The sequence below is a fragment of the Pan troglodytes genome, chromosome 5, assembly GCF_028858775.2.
Source record: "Pan troglodytes isolate AG18354 chromosome 5, NHGRI_mPanTro3-v2.0_pri, whole genome shotgun sequence".
Lineage (NCBI taxonomy): Eukaryota > Metazoa > Chordata > Mammalia > Primates > Hominidae > Pan > Pan troglodytes.
Window position 1 is genome coordinate 132,421,082 of NC_072403.2, and position 16,281 is coordinate 132,437,362.

A 16,281-nucleotide genomic window follows, 5' to 3' on the forward strand; every position below is an offset into this window, starting at 1 on the left:
TTGTCTTTAGTTCTATTTATTTATGTGATGAATCTCATTCATTGATTTGCGTATGTTCAATTAATCTTGCATCCCAGGGATAAAGCCTACTTGATTATGGTGTATAAGTTTTTTGATGTGCTGCTGGATTCAGTTTGCCAGCATTTTTTGAGGATTTTTTCATCAGTGTTCATCAAGGATATTGGCCTAAAGATTTCTTTTTGTGTTTGTGTCTCTGTCAGGTTTTCATATCATGATGATACTGGCCTCATAGAATGAGTTGGGGAGAAGGCCTTCCTCCTCAATTTTTTGGAATAATTTTAGTAGCAGTGGTACAAGCTCTTTTGTGTACATCTGGTAGAATTTGGCTGTGAATCCATCTGGTCTTAGGCTTTTTTTGGTTGGTAGGGTATTTATTACTGGTTCAATTTCAGAGCTATTATTGGTCTGTTTAGAGATTAAATTTCTCCTTGGTTCAGTCTTGGGAGGGTGTATGTGTCCAGGAGTTTGTAAAAATATGGAACACTTCATGAATTTGCATGTCATCCTTGTGCAGGGGGCATGCTACTCTTCTCTGCATCTTTCTAATTTTAGTGTATGTGCTGCCAAAGTGAGCACTAGAAGATTTCAAAAGATAAGGACATATTGATTAGCAGTGATACATTTGTTGGCTCAAGAAACTGTTATTCCAGTCTTAGAGGTGTCCTATCTAAAGTTCATATATAAAATATAATCTGAAACATCTTAAAATTATCTGGCTACTTTAAAAAATAATTTAAAATATCTGTCCTAATTACCAGACCAGTAGAAATAGGCCTATAGTGAGTGGCTAATATCTACTTGATGGATTAAGTTATTTTGGGATGAAAATTTTGTTGTTTTAAATGAGCTAGGCCGCTGGTAGTAAACTGCATACCTATTTTGTTTTGCTAGTCTTTTGTCATTATGCACTTTAATTTTTACTTAACAATGGTGAAGAAAGCAAGAAATTACTTGTCAGCAAATGATGTTAACAAATGGTACTGAGACACATGAAATTATGAAATAAGTATAAAATAATGTATTATAAAAATATTTATGTTTTATTTTATGCTGGTGAAAGTTTGTAGAATGATTAACATTTTTTTCTTAGCATGTTTTGTTTACAACTTTTTGCTACACTTGTATTAGAAACGTGTAATGTGTTTTAATTTTACTGTTTGTTTTAAATAAGCGGTTCTCAAATTTATGTGCCTCAAAGCAATATAATTTTGATTTTTGTTCAACTATATTTCCTTCACAGACTGACAGATACCTCTATTCATTGTAGTTGATAAGGAACCCAAACAGATGGAGAATCCGCCATGTAAACTATATCCCTCTCTATGTCAGTCTCACACAGGCAATTACATATTATTGGAAACAATATACAGAATTTATTTACCAGAATTACATGGAACCAGCACATACTTACAAAGGAGCCAGAAAATGCAATCCTACCCTTATTCCTGGAAGATATACAGGTGGAATTATTTTGGGGGCATCAAAATGGCTACTACATTGTTCATTATATTTTTTGTTGTAATAACAATTTATATGTATTGTAAGTTAGCATAGCGTAGTGATTACAAATATATATTCTAGAGCTTGAATACTGGATTTTAAATTGTGTCTCTGCCATTTAACTAGCTGTAAGTTCAACTCTCTGTTTTTTAGTTTTCTCATCTGAGTATTTTGATATTTCTATAAAGCATTGTTTTGACTATTAAATATGGTAATAGGGTTAAAACACTTAGAACATTGCCTTGCAAGGAGATTCCTATAATTTTAGGAAGTTTATCATAAATCCTATAAATTTAAGATTTACAGTTGGATTAGATCTAAGATTTAAATATACCTAGTGTGCAGAATTAAGTAAATGGTCTTTCCCTTGAAAGTCTGTACATCTAGAGATTCAAATAAAGATCTGAGGGAAAAATGTTCAACTGCGACCTTGTAGGGGCTCAGTCTTACATAGGCAAATGTAGCCTGGCTAACCTTCTAATGCTGACAGGGATAAGGGAAAGTATAGGGAAGAGAAGTTCAGACTCTGGCTCAGTAGCAAGGTTGCTTCCACAGCTTTTGGCAGGGGACTGAAATGAATGAGAGGTGAGGACTACATTTTTTATTGCAAAGGTGGTAGGTAGTTTTCTGGTTCTGTCATGAAAGCAACTCCTAAAGCAGTAACAGGAGAAATTCTGATTAGCAATAACGAGGAAGAATCTGTTATTGCATTTACGTAGTTGATAAAGAGTATATTCATTAAATTACCACAGGGTATTGGTACTGGTCTATTTTGGGAAATGCCGTAAGCCTATAACATTTTCTTAAGTATACTCTTGGTGAGGACATATTCTTCATCTTGTAGGAAATTTGATTTTTTATCAAAATTAATGGCTGAATCATAATCTGGATGATAAACATGGTAGTACCATTACAATAGTAAGTGCAACTATGAAGTAATGGTACTAGAGTTCTATGGTTCATAAAACAATACAATAGGCATTTCTTTAAACAAGTTTTTAAAAGTTTTACATATAAGCAGAATAAATTCCTAACCTGATATCTAAAAGTGAACATTTGTTTGAAGATACAGATATAATAATATGACAGTATTTTTCTTAAAATATAACATGCATATGTAATTCTATAGGTTCATATATCAATTGTATATTTATTTACTAAATTATGATTTATGGAAGAAAACTAAAGGGACTGAATATCTTGATTTGGCATAATAAACCCACATGGGTTTTTCAATTCACAATATGTATTGTGTAAACAGGTTTTATTGGGAAAAAATCACATAGTGTAAAGAGAAGGCACATGATTACTTGTTATTTTATGTCTATGACCAGGTTATCTGAAGAAGTTCTTGCTGTTTATTTGTGACTAGATTCTTTGGCAAGCTACAAGCCTTCTTAGCGCTGACACTGATCTTTTATTCTTCACTGCCTCCAAACATTTAAATAGGATAGTACTGATAACAACAATAACAACAACAATAAAAACAGCTCAAGGAAGATTAAAAAACAATCCAATCAAATGATTCATTGTGGTGCTTAATTAGGGCTCCTATGAGTGCTCTATTTCAGGTGAATGGATCCCCTGCTCCTCCTTCTAGTTCCTGGAATAAACCTGTGTCTGGTCTATGTTGCTGGACATGTAGGTGTTTAGAGTTTAGAGTCCCTGTAAGGGGAACTATTTCTTACTATTTATTTTTCTCATTCAGCTTCCTTATAATTCAAGTGTTGGAAATGACTTATGCATATGAGTCAAACAGAGCAAGGTTTAGAAACCAGGATACTGGGGTATAAAGGTCAGCTATGCATTAAAATTTGAGGGGCTTGAATAAAGTTGAGCTTCAATATAATGACCTTGCATGAAATTAAGATCAGCTGTGCAAGCAAAGAGTCTACCACTGTCCACAGTCTTCTAAAAAGGTGATCTCAGGTGTAAACTCTCCCCTTGGATTTTTAGAGAAAGAAAAATTACCAATCTCCAGTCAACTGATTGCTATGCAACCTGACTTCCAGGGTTTCTTTATGACCATCCTGCTTGTCTCTATTCATACGTTTCAAAGCCTTGTCTATATAATCCCAAAACATCAGATATAGCTGAAAGAATAGTCAATCAGCATGATCCTGGAAACCCAAAGCTATGGCTAGGCTTCTAGCTTCATCAAAATGGGTTTTTCAAAAAAATCAACAGGAAAAATAACTGTTGTATGGCCCACAGTTTTATTATGACTTATCTAAAACTCTTTATACTACATGTATTATAGAATTTAGAGGGCTTTTAAAAAATATTTTAGAAACATAATACACTGCATATACATGTACTACATAACATCACAGTGGGATCTGGGGCAATGCCCCAAAAATCAAATACAGTAATATTTGTGTAGCAAAATATATGAATACTTAACTACTCGAACTACTAAGGACATATCAGTTGAGATCAGGTTTGCTATGAATGTCAAAAAATTTTTGTTTTAAAGTTTTTTTATTTTTAACTAAATTTAATAAATTATGGATTTGAATTGCAGTTTTATTCTACAAGCCAAAAATAAGGAACACTCAGATGCATTAACCTTAACTAAAGTGCTCACAAAATTCCCAATTTAATATCATAAGAATCACATGAATGACTATTTTAAATGATTGGGCTCTTTTTTTTTTTCTTATCAATACCAGCCAATTTGGTGACATTTAGAAGGTGCCAAGAATAAAAGATCAAGGTCAATGCAAACATGTGCTCACAACAGTCAAAGAAATTGGTCACAAAATGTACAGCAAGAACTTCTTGTTCAGTGGACTGAGTCAAAGATGCTAAATACAGAAATACAGACCAAATTTTTAGTTCTAAATATTAATACTTAAACAATCCAAGCAGTTGCTTGCATTTGATTATTTTTGAACATTCAGAATGAGTTTTTCATTTTCATCTGACTAGTAGGACCAAAAAAAAAAAAAGGGTAAATACATGCATAGAGAAAAAAGTTAGTGAAGAATGCTTATTATAAACATGTATGTATGCATGTATGCATTCATATATGTATTTAAAATGGTATTAATATCACTTTAAATTAATGAGATAAAATTAGAGAATGATGAATTTTAAGATCATGATTAAAATTTGAATATAAATGAGGAGGAAATAAAATTTTACCCCATAAAGCATGATCCTTCTCTTTTATTTATTTATTTATATACTCATTCATGTATTAATTTAGCCAAGTAATATTTAATGAATGCTGGGGTTATAAAATTTTGCATAATATAAAACCTGGCTCTGAAGTGCTCACAATCTTCAAGTCCTGAGCTACCTACGCTTGCCTTTTCTCTATTGATAAAGTGTACTTTCAATTTGTGAAATCATGGATGTCTTTAAATTTTGAGAGTAGGTTCTCTGTGGCTGGAAAGATATTTTCGATTTTGACCCTAGTTGTAAAACTCAAGTAGCATATCTGTGGCTTCACTTCCCCTCTCTCAGCAGTCTCCTTCCATTTACCCTGCATATAACATAGGAATTTGCCATTACTGTACTCACACAATAGTACAGTGTGTGGTATATCAGTCCGTTTTCACACTGTTATAAAGAACTACCTGAGACTGGGTGACTTATGAAGAAAAGAGGCTTAATTGACTCAGAGTTCCACAGGCTTAACAGGAAGCATGACTGGGAGGCCTCAGGAAACTTACAATCATGGCAGAAGGTGAAATGGAAACAAGGCATATCTTACATGGTGGCAGGAGAGTGAGAGCAAAGAGAAGTGCCACACTTTTAAACCATCAGATCCCATGAGAACTCACTCACTATCAGGAGAACAGCATGGGGAAAACTGCCACCATGATCCAGTCACCTCCTATCATGTCCCTCCCTTGACGTGGCGATTATTACAATTCAAGGCGAAATTTGGGTGGGGCTGAACCACATCATGTAGTGAAAGAAATATGAATGTTTAAAGAAGCTCTTGGAGAAACTTAAGTCTTTACTTTTATTCTTATCTCCTTCTGTACCATTTGGCTACCACATAGATTCTAAGGAAGAATCTGTCCTTTGATGGGCAAAGACATTTGAGCTTAGGAACTAATTACCTTCTGCCAGTTAACAGATTTATTTTAAATTCCTTGGAAAAAAGTTAAACAGGAGGTTTTGAAGTTAACTAGGGCTTCACCTTTGAAGTTCCTTAATGCTTTGTGCTAACACATTAACTTTTTCTTGATGGTACAAGTTGCTTTAAATCACTTATTAAAAAGTGTATTTGTCATTCCATTCTCCAGGAAACCATTTCTGGGAGAATTTGAAGAGATTGTAATTTCATATTTCTTCCAATTTATCAACTTTGAGTTGAGTTTCTTTCTGTGGAAAGTAAAATAGTTAAAGCACAACAGTACAATGTCAATAGGAATATCAACATTATTTTGATTAAACTGGCTAAGGAAACCATTTTTAAAGTGACTTTTAAATAATAATTTGTGGAAAACAAGAAATATGTATACAAGATATGGCTAAAATAATTAGAATGTCCTCCTACCTAAACTGATGGCATATACTAAATATACTAGGACACTTCCTCTGAGTAGCTATCAGTTCTTGTCATCGATCCCCCATCCCCACTGCTTTTCCAATGAGGAAACAAAAGTACCTGTGAATGCCTGGTATTGACCTACAGAACCTCAACTTTATTTGGCCCAGTATCTTTCTGTCCCAGAGGCACAACCCCTTGTAGAGATGATCAAGCTTGCATTTTGAAATACAAAGCTCTTAAAAATTATAGGAACTTGACTCCTTTGTTTCCGATTTTGATAATAAGTGTCTTCCCTTTTGTAAAATATAAATAAAAATTTGTAAATTTGTTGCATATTCAGTGAATCAAGTATTGGTTCAACCAAGAGATATAATTCACAAAAAAGAGCCAAAGAGAAATTCTGTGACTGGAAGAATACAATACATGAAATTAAAAAACAGAAGAAAGAATAATAACAGAATTTATCAAGCAGGAGAAAGAATCTTGAAACTCGAAGACAGGTCATTTAGAAATATCCAATCAGGGGAGGGAAATAAAGAATGAAAAGGAATGAGGAAAGCCTACAGGGTGTATGAAAAAAATTCAAAAAGCTAACACTCACATCATAGAAGTTAGAGAAGGAGAAGAGAGAGAAAGGGACAGAAAGCTTATTTAAGGAAATAAAAGTTGAAATCTTCCCAAATCTGGGGGAAGACATGAACATCCAAGTGTTTCACATCTCAAAAGTCTCCCATCCCAGGTTCAACCCAAAGAAGACTCTACCAAGGCATATTTAAATTAAGCTGTAAAAATCAGGCCGGGCATGGTGGCTCACGCCTGTAATCCCAGCACTTCGGGAGGCCAAGGCGGGCGGATCACAAGGTCAGGATATGGAGACCATCCTGGCTAACATGGTAAAACCCCATCTCTACTAAAAATACAAAAAATTAGCCGGGCGTGGTGGCAGGCACCTGTAGTCCCAGCTATTTGGGAGGCTGAGGCAGGAGAATGGTGTGAACCTGGGAGGTGGAGCTTGTAGTGAGCTGAGATCGCGCCACTGCACTCCAGCCTGGGAGACAGCGAGACTCTGTCTCAAAAAAAAAAAAAAAAAAATCAAAGACAAAGAGAGAATCTTGAAATAAACAAGAGAAAAAAGTTTTCTCACATACAAAGGAACCTATATGAGTTTATCCAGAGATTTTTTGGCAGAAACTTTGCATGCCAGAAAAAAAGTGAAATGATACAGTCAAAGCGCTGAAAGAAAATATCTGCCCACCAGAAGTATTTACGTGGAAAATCTGCTCTTCAGAAATAAAAAGGGCAGTTAAATACTTCCCCAGACAAACAAAAGCTGAGGGAATTCATCACTTCTTGATCTGCCTCACAAAAAATGCTATAGAAAGTTGTTCAAACTGAAACTAAAATGAGCTAAGTAGTAGCATGAAAGTATATGCAATTGTAAAACTAACTGTTAAAATTACTGTGTAGTCAATCTTAGAATACTCTAAAACTGTAATGCTGGTGTGTAAATCCCTTAACTCTCTAATATAAAGCTCACTGTTTAAATTAATATATAACCAATCTCAGAATACTCTTAATACTGTAATGCTGGTGTGTAAATCTCTTATCTGTCTAGTATAATGGTTAAAAAATAAAACTATTAAAACTGACTATAGCTACAATAATTTGTTAAGAAATACACCATATTAAAAGATGTAAATTTTGACATAAAACATAAAATGAAAGGGGAAGTAAAAGTGTAGTTTTTGTATATGATCAAATTTGTTATCAGCTTAAAATAAACTGTTATAAGAGGTTTTATGTAAGCCTAATGGTAAACAAAAAGAAAACATCTATAGTTAATGCATAAAAGATAAAGAGAAAAAAAGAACCAGAAAATATACAAAACAGCTAAAAAAAAAAGTTAAAGTGACAATAGTAAGTCCTTACCTAGAAAGTATTACCATGAATGTGAATGCATTAGAACTTTCAACCAAAGACATGGAGTGGATGGATACATTTCAAAAACCTAACAATATGCTGCATACAAGAAACTTGCTTCATCTTTAAGGACTGAAAATGAAAGGATAGAAAAAGGTTGTGAAAACCAAAAGAAAGCACATGTATTTATACTTGTAACAGATAAAATAGACTTTGAATTGAAAACTTTAAAAAGAGAAAAAGAAGGTCATTATATAATGAGAAAGAGGTCAATTTAACAAGATAATATAACAATTATAAATATATATGATCTCAAATTGGAGCACCTAAATGTATGAAGAAATATTAATGGATGTAAAAGCAGAGAGAGATTATAATACAATAATAGTAGAAATCTTCAATGCCCCACTTTCAACAGTGGATAGATCACCCATACAGAAAAATCAGTAAAGAAATAGTGAACTTGAAGTACACTTTCAACCAAATGCATACAACATACCAAAACTTATGAGATATAGTGAAAGCAGGTCTTATCTAAACTGGATTTAGAAAATCCTGATGTGGTAGAAGTGCCGTATTATTTTTTTCTATTGCCAAAGAAAAGTATATGAATGCCAGTGACTGGTCTGAGATCATGACACTGTATAAGAGAAACATGCTTTGTAGAGTTTGTTGTGTCATCTGGAAAAATTCAATTAACCTCTCAAACTTTATTCTCTCTCTTTCTCTGACTCTCACTCTCTCTCATGTATAAAATAAGATTTAAGACTAGATGACATCTAATGTCAATATTTGCATCTCAACATTTGCATTCTGTTTTAAAGACAAAACCATCAACACAGGTTTCCTAATGTATTAAAGTTTTAATATTTAATTGACAGTCTGGTAATAAATGTAATGATAACAGTATCCTAGCAAGTATGTTTCTGTGTGGTATTTTGAAATCTTAGATATTCCTAAGGATTTCAAATATGGATTCTGTTAGTTACTCTATTTGATGCAAATATAATTCCACGATCTCTTTTTTTCAGGTTGAAACCTACAAATTTTGATTAGGCAAGCTGAACAGTTAGTAAGCATGGCATGGCTGAGAAGCACTCCACCCTACCCCTGATATATTTTCTCGTGATCACCAGGAAAGTCCATTTTCATCTCGAGTTACATGGAAATGCATAGCTCTCACCCTTACTGCATCCAAGGGGCCTAGAGACACTTCATAAACACTCTAAAACTGTTCTCCTTTCCTCCTTTATATTTTGTTCAGCCTCTTGAACTTTACAACTCTCAAGAAGCAATCTTTTTTTGGCAGGAAGCTGCATGAGCGGTAACCCAAGTAAGCAGTCTCATCTACCTGAAGGATGACACTAGAAATTGCATGATTTGTAAGAGAAGAAATTGTCACATTCTGAATGGTGTTTCATTATGAGTTTGAGCCAGAGTATATCTTCACACAAACTGTTCTTACACCATCCCCAAATTATCTTGCCTCATGAAATTCAAGTTATGAATGTTCATGCAGATTTTTTTCAAAAGGGCAACTTGTGTTTTAATTAATGTTCTTAAAAGGTCTTAAAGGTGAAAAATGCTATAAATTATTGGAGGTAATTTGATGAGTTCTAGATTAATGTCATTTATTAAAGATTTTACTTAAGTTTCAGCCAGTGTTTAGCATTTGCTTGATGCTAAATATAGACAGATTACTTCAATCTAATTCATAAAATATAAATGTATAAAATAAGCTTTATGAAATACTAAGGTTTTATTATTTTCAATATGAAAAATTTCTCAGGATTATTTGAAAAGCAAGTTTTTTTTTTTATTTGTAGTGGTGAAGGCATTTGCATATGATTAACCATTTGGCAAAGAACCTAAGGCAAGGAGAATTTCACTGCTGAAATACTAACTTTGTAAAACAATTAAAATTTTTAAGTAAATTAGATATGAACACATTTTAAATAGTCTTATTTTGAAACAAGAAGTACATATTTTTTTTTCTAGGAAAAGCTTTGTAATAGGACAAATTGATTTAAGGCAAATTATCAGTTCTCTGATGTCCTCTGACTATACCTACAAGTGAAGAACTTGTTGTAAAGGTCTCTTCTGGTTATTAAATTACAATTTTATTTTTTTAAATAATAATTCCAAGATCCTCAAATGATATAAAGGTTATGGATGGATAAAAACTTGTGTCTTGTTTGAAGGTTATGAAAATTTGGTGAAAACTGCTGATTAATTTGTTTTTATATTGTCCATATATTATAGTATAATTTTTAATTTCAGTTATCTTTAATCATGTAACTTGTTTTATATTAATATTTTCATAATTCCAAAGTCTAAAAACAGCACTTATATTTGGTCATATTTCCCTGAAAGTAGGTATTTATATGAGGGTAGGGTTAAGCACCTATCTAGTATAACATTTTCTTTTTTTTAATTTTTTTGAGACAGTTTTACTCTATATCACTCAGACTGCCGTGCAGTGGCACAATCATGGCTCACTGCAACCTCTGCCTCCCAGGCTCAAGAGATCCTCCCACCTCAGCCAACATTTTAATTCTTGTCTATTTTTTTCCATATTTTTTAGTTATTTTCTTATTTGTGCTATAAGGTTATTCATCAAAATTCGACTTCAGCTTAATACTAACTTAATTCTGGTAAATACACAGGCATTGTGGGATTAGAAAATGTTAAATTTATTTTTCTCATCTTCAAGGTACAATCTTGGGAAGTCCTAGGCCTCCTTCTGTTCTTTTCTTTTTCTTGTTTTATTTTTATCAACTTTAGCTCATCAGCCAAAGGAAACGAAGGATCCATAGAGCCAATTCCCCAATGATTAGAATTATTATTTTAAAATCTCATTGATAACTTTGACCTCTCATAATGAATTACAGTTCAGCTGCTCTTACATATACTGGCGATTCTATAGATTTTCAGGCATCAGGGCTTCAGCATTCCTACACTTCTCTCTTTATTTTCCCCAAACAACATTCCCGTTATGTTTCAGTAAGGGGAGGTCATTCTCACAAATTACACCATTGCCACTACATAGGTTGCAAGGTTCCACAACCATCCTCATATTTGGTGATTTGCTAGAAGGAAGAATTAGGAAAACTTATAGGCAGTTGTACTCATGGCTGTGGATTGCTACCAAGAAAGGACATACAACAGAAACAGCAAGGGGATAAAGACAGCTGGCAAAGAGTGTGGAGGCATGCCATCACAGACTTCCCATACTCTCCTTAAGGGGCCACACACAGCGCTCTCCTTCTTCTATCAGTGAAACAAACACCATTTCTAGACAGGAAAGTATAATTGAGACTCAGACTCCAAGATTTTATTGGGGGCTGGTTACACAGGCACAACTATAAAAATTTAAGATTTCCGTAAGGAAAGCAGGTGTTCACCATAAATCGCATTTTCTGTACGGCAGAGACAGGGTGATACAGCAACCTTATCAATACATAGAACATCCCAAAGCCAAGTTTCTGGAAGCCAGCCAGGGACTTTATTTTCTCCTCCCTTCTAAAGCTCAGGCCTGCTATTCAAACACTCCTGCACACCCCTTGCATGCTGCCATCACTGAATTCCTACCCACTGTCAGATATCAATTTCAGTGTTTAATGCATGTTGTCCCATTAAATTTTCCCCAAAATTTATTAAGGTTATTAATTCCTTCCACTTTTCTGGTAAGAAAAGTTGCAAGGTAGAGAGAAAATTGATTTCAAAAGATCGTACAACTGGGAAGGGGTAGCAAGATTTGACTTCAAGGCCTTAATTTTAACCATCACAATATACTCAGATGGTACATCTTCAGAATAAATTTACTGAATGAGTGAATGCCAGGTGAATTGAGACTGACGGTACCATCTTATTTCCCATTATTGTAAACAAATAGAGTCCTGTATTGTTACTGTAACTCAGAATTAAATAAAGCAAAAATTATTCCCATTAGGCAGAAGAAGAAAATTAAGAGCCAAAATGTATAAAGATATACAACTATTTATTACCACTTATAATTTAAATACTTTTTCTGGCAAGGTCCACACTTTCTACACCAGCAAATATGCATGTGCTGTTAGAACTGTTACTCTAATTAAAATGCCCAAGTACTGTTGGAAATAGGAAAACTGCTTGCAATTTTGGAGAGTATGAGAGCTCAGAAGATGAAATGTAAATCATAATAGCTTTTAGAAGACAGGTCAGCTGAAGTAGGAAATCTTCTCTACATTCTGTTTTTCAGGGGTGACTATTAACCCAGCACACAGTAATCAGGTCACATATCACATCAAGGGAGAACCACTAGCCCAGTAACTTGTGGCAAGCTTGAACCTCACAGTGGTTCTCACAGAATGAATTACTTCAGTCTGTACTCATTTTAATTTTTTCATTGTAATACTAAAGGCTGGCATTTGTGCATAAAAATATAGAGAGAAACAACAATGTTGGAGGTTAATCCAACAATTAGTTTAATTTGACAAGAGCTGAGACATTGAAAAATATGCTGTACAAATAATTTTCTTTGCAATCCTTGAAATAATCACAAATATTTCTCCCCAAAAGAAGGCTGGCTAAGAATGTAAAACAAAAAGTGTGCTTTTACAGAAACCTTAGTTTTTAGAGAATATTAGTGTAGATTTTCTTTATAATATAGATATCTGTATTTCTTCCCAAGGTTAGCAGATTATTATAGTTAGTGCAGATTTTACTGTTTATTGTTAGTCGCTTAAACTAAAAAGGAAATTCCAGATTAACACACTAAACATATACTGAGTCCCTACTATCAATTAATTTACAAGCTTTCTAAGTGTTTTCGAGTGTAACTAGGGTTGAGAACTATTAAGTTACAGGTTGCCCATTCTGTGTTTAAGTTAACAATTTTTTAGTTAACAATTTTTTTAGTTAACAATTGTAATACATTTCTTGGCCAATGATTATCAAATGTGCATTTTCTGTAGCTACATGGCAGTCCACTTTGAAGACTACAAAGCATGCTTTTGTATAGAAGTCTTTAAATATATAACTCTAACATAACATGATATTTTACTTCGAGATAACAATAATTATTATTATTATTTTGGAGCTAGAGTCTCACTCTGTCACCCAGGCTGGAGTGCAGTGGTACAATCGTAACTCATTGCAGCCTCAAACTTCTGAGCTTAAGCAGTCCTCCCACCTCAGCCTCTCACGTAGCTGGGGACTACAGGTGCACACCATCACAGCCAGCTAATTTTTTTTTTTTTTTGAGATGGGGTTTTGCCATGCTGCCCAGGTGGGTTTCAAGCTCCTTGGCTCAAGTGATTCTCCTGCCTGACCTCCCAAAGTGCTGGAATTACAGGAGTGAGCCAACGTGCCTGGACTCACATAGAAAATTTAGAAGACACAAGGTTTCCAATTCCTATACAGAGTAATAAAAATACGCTTGTTGACAAACATACTATTTTTCAATTTCAATGGTAATTTTTCTTTGAGTAGGCAGAAAAAATAACTAAGGTTCTGCCATCAGCTAAGAGACCTATTTGTTCCTCACAAAGTCCTAAAAGGTGGCGTCTTTGTCTATGTAGTTGTTACTTTATTAGTTAAAACTTTCATATCCAAATTATTTGATTTGTCTTACAATGTCCTTTACAAATTATTTCTTATCTCTAGTTCCTGAGGCAGTCATTCCTTTCATAATTCCATAACTCAGAACTACTTTATCTTCCTGGAAATCTCCTTGACTATCCTTATTCATCTATTAAAATTCAATTCATGTTGGGGTCCTAACACCTCAAAGATTTTACTCCATCCTTTCTAATCAGGAGTAAAGGTCATATCTCTGGGCAAGAAAATATATTTCAATGTATCATAATTTGCCTGATTATAAGTTCATGTAATTTACTGGTTTGTGATCTCCTCCTAGGATAGCAGTCAAACCTTATTCATTTTTATATCATATAAACCTAGCCTGGTAATGAATCTCTTAGATTTAATAGAAGATACTTGGATAATTTTATACTAAGTTGCTTTTTTGCAAAGAGATTGAATTTAAAGTTTCTGAAGTTTCACATATTGTGCATCCTGGAAATATTTGTTTAGTTGAGTGAGTCCACACACTAAGCAGTACATTAGAATTACCTTTTTGATGTAGGGCCCTGTGCCCAGAAAATTTGAGTTAGTAGGTTAACCAGGGACAAGGACTGGTAATGTGCATTTTAACACAGATATCTGGCAATTCTAATGCATGATCATAAGACTGGAAGGCCTTCAGAAACAGTGGCTTGTAATAATGCTCATATGAAAACCACCAATTAATTCATATCATCTTTCTTTTAATTTGTTGATTCAATATATACTTATCCATTCTGGCACCTGCAAGGTACTAGGGGAGTACCAGTGAACAAAAGCAGCCTTGGAGTTTATTTACCCTCAGAGAGATGACAGTCTTACAGTGGTGACAGATGTTAAAAGATTATATCAATAAACATGTAATAATGATAGGGAGTGATAAGTGCTATAAAAGAAAATATAAGGGAACTGGCCTCAGTTTTCAAGGAGCAAGAAATGCTTTTATGAGAAATGACATTTAACATGGGACCACACAAAAATAAATAGAAGCTAACTAAGTGAAGAAGATACAAAAAGCAGATAGGTGATTTTTAAAAAGCATTTTGGATAAGGGGAATTCATCTAGACTGAAGCAGTAAGACTGAGCACACCACTTTGAGAAATCAAGAGACCCTGTGACTGGGTTGATAGAGATCTTTGTAAGGTAAATTCAGAGTATGTATGAGAGTAGAGGTGGGACTCACTGAGGCTTTGAAGTCAGGTAAAGGATTTTGATTATTATTTTTAAAAGAATGGGAAGGTCTCAAGAAAGAGATTCACATGATCAGATCTGAATTTTGGAAAGAACACTGGCTGCTGTGTAAAAACTCAGTAGGATTGGGGTAGAGAGTGTGTGTGCTGGGGAGAAAAGTGGGAGAAGGCAGACCAGGCAGAAGTTTAATACAGGAAATAAAAGAAATATTGGTATCTTAGACTATAGTGGCAGCCAGGGATGAAGAGAAGAAGGCATAGTCAAGACATACTGAGAATTAATAGCTGCTTTTGAGTCTCTCAAAAAGAAACTTGTTTTCTGACTTCTTCTAAATGAGATAACTGGTTTGCTTCATGTAGTAGAGGGTTGAAGATACAAGACTGTTGCATGTTAATAGTGCATAGAAGAGGAAATATATTGAAATAAAAAACAAAAGTGCTTTCAATTCAAAGGACTCATGTCCCAGCTCTGAAAACCCCATTGATTTGTCCCCTGAGTAAATCTCCTAAGCACTCTGTTCCTTAAGCACTAGTAAGGAAAATGGGGACAGCCCTCAGAAAATGCAAGTGCTGATATAGTTTTATAGGATGATACTATTTCTTATTTTTTATAGCACTAGTCATGGGTACTATTTGATTGCGATTTAAAAACTGGACTCTCCAAGTCTTAATACTCAAAGACTATTTCCAGAAATCCACTTGATATGTTATACAACATCAATCAGATCTTCATTTATTTTTATTTTTTGACTTTTATCTTCAGTTCAGAGGTATATTTGAAGGCTTGTTGCTTAGGTAAACTTGTGTCATCGGGCTTGTTATACAGATGATTTAATCACCCAGATATTAAGCATAGTACCCATTAGTTATTTTTCCTAATCCTCTCTCTTTCAGACAACATCTTTGCCACATTTTCTCATTCATTTTTCTGAAATATTTTAAGGTAAACTTTGTAGCCTCTTCCTCCTCTCAAAACAAACTCCTCCACCTAATATTAGTTTTAATGATAAGTGATAGCGATATAATTACCTCTCTATTTAGTTAAATGATAGATGATAAGAAGTAACTATTAAAATGACAGTTTAATGTAATGAAAGTGCACATTTCATTTCATATACTACATAGTCCTTAACTTTTTGGAAATGGTTGATAGGGATAAATGCTAAGACAGAAGTGTTTTCTATAAGGATTTCCAGCCTCTTCAAGAATTATCCAATTATTCTTTATTTAAAATAATTAAGTCACTATATATATTGACTCAATAATTAAGTCAATTCATATATATTGACTGCCTTTGCAGCACAGATAAGCACAGTGCCCTAAAGGACAAAGTAAGCCTGTTATTGAAGAAAATGTTATCAGGAAAGATTTGATAGAGAAAGTAGCATTTAAGGTAATACTGGAAGGAGTATATTACATTCCCAGGCTGGCCTTGACAAGGTATCAAAAACTGGATGGCTTAAAATAACAGAAATTTATTGTCTCGAGGTTTTGGAACTTAGAATTCCAAAATCAAGGTGTTGGCAGGGCCATGC

General features: G+C 34.0%; 1 non-coding gene across 1 annotated transcript; it reads right to left on the minus strand.

Annotated features, from left to right (window-relative positions):
- Positions 1 to 490: 490 nt before the first annotated feature.
- LOC112209565 (U6 spliceosomal RNA) lies at positions 491 to 597 on the minus strand. The gene has a single exon (XR_002944403.1). It is a non-coding gene; the product is annotated as a U6 spliceosomal RNA (small nuclear RNA).
- Between the last annotated feature and the right edge of the window lie 15,684 nt (positions 598 to 16,281).